Genomic DNA, 1682 nt, shown 5'->3' with positions numbered 1-1682 from the left:
GTCAAAGCAGTACCAAATTAATTTGCCCCTCCATACTTAATCATGCATGATAGGTTTTATTGCTGCTTCTATCATCTTACTTTTATTAAGACTGCTATCAAACTCAAAATCCAATGATTTTATTAGCACAGGTGCCTAACAAATAAAAAGCAAAACATATTTTTTGCATAGAAATTTAGAATTATACCTAATGACTTAATTTTTATTTTTGTCATTAAAGTTAGACTACAAAGGTAGGAAAATCTTATGGCAAATATCTTAATGTCTTTAAAAAGCAAACAAATATTATTAATATTGGTATATGTTCCTACTATTACTCTGTTCCACAATAGCTCTTTTAAAAAAATGTCCCCAAAAGCCTCATTTGACATAAGTTTTAGAGAACCACCTGTGTGAAAACACAAAGACCAAGTATGCATAATACATACATTTAAAGTGACAATAATCAGAAAGTTAAAATGACCATGGAGTGAAGCCAAACTTAACACAGAGAACATTGCTCAATTTGCTCTTTTGTGCTCAGAAATTCAGTGACTTAAGACAAGACTCCCAAAGCACAAAGAAGTGTCTTGAAAGAATTTTTCCCCACCTGTGTGAACTCCACCAACATTTCCCCTAAGTCACCATAAATAACTATATGTTAAAAAACAAAAATAAAAATAAATACAACAAAAAAGTGCTTCTTATGCACAAGCAACTTTAAGACAAGATCAAAGATACAACCACAGAACACATAGGAGTAACCTAAATAAGGAAAGTCTTAAAAAATGTACTATAGGAAGGGTTTTTCTGGTGTTATCTTCTAGAATTTTTGTAGTTTCAGGTCTTAGATTTAAGTCCTAGCTCCATCTTGAGTTGATTTTTGTATAAGGTGAGAGATGAGGATCCAGTTTCATTCTCCCACATGTGGTTAGCCAATTATCCCAGCACCATTTGTTGAATAGAGTGTCCTTTCCCCACTTTATGTTTTTGTTTGCTTTTTCAAAGATCAGTTGGGTATAAGTATTTGGGTTTATTGCAGGGTTCTCTATTCTGCTCCATCAGTATATGAGCCTATTTTTATACCAGTACCATGCTGTTTTGGTGACTATGGGCTTATAGTATAGCTTGAAATCAGGCAATGTGATAGCTACAGATTTGTTGTTTTTGTTTAGTCTTGCTTTGGCTATGCAGGCTTTTTTTTTTTTTTTTTTGGTTTCATATAAATTTTAGGATTGGTTTTGCTAGTTCTGTGAAGAATGATAGTGGTATTTTGATGTAAATTGCATTGAATTGCATACTGCTTTTGGCAATATGGTCACATTCACAATATTGATTCTACCCATCCATGAGCATAGAATGTGTTTCCATTTGTTTGTGTCATCTATGATTTCATTCAGCTATGTTTTATAGTTTTCCTTGTAGAGGTCTTTCACCTCATGGTTAGGCAAGGATTACATGACCAAGAACCCAAAAGTTAGTGCAAATAAAAACAGAGATAATTAGCTGGGACTCGAGTAAGCTAAAGAGCTTTTGCACAGCAAAAGGAACAGTCAGCAGAGTAAACAGACAATCCACAAAATGGGAGAAAATCTTCATTCACAATCTATACATCTGACAAAAAACTAATATCCAGAATCTGCAAATAACTCAAACAAATCAGCAGGGAAAAAACAATCAAACTCACCAAAAAGCGGACTAAG

Source organism: Mandrillus leucophaeus, unplaced genomic scaffold (assembly GCF_000951045.1).
Source record: "Mandrillus leucophaeus isolate KB7577 unplaced genomic scaffold, Mleu.le_1.0 Scaffold1732, whole genome shotgun sequence".
Lineage (NCBI taxonomy): Eukaryota > Metazoa > Chordata > Mammalia > Primates > Cercopithecidae > Mandrillus > Mandrillus leucophaeus.
Note: the sequence above shows the minus strand (reverse complement) of the source record.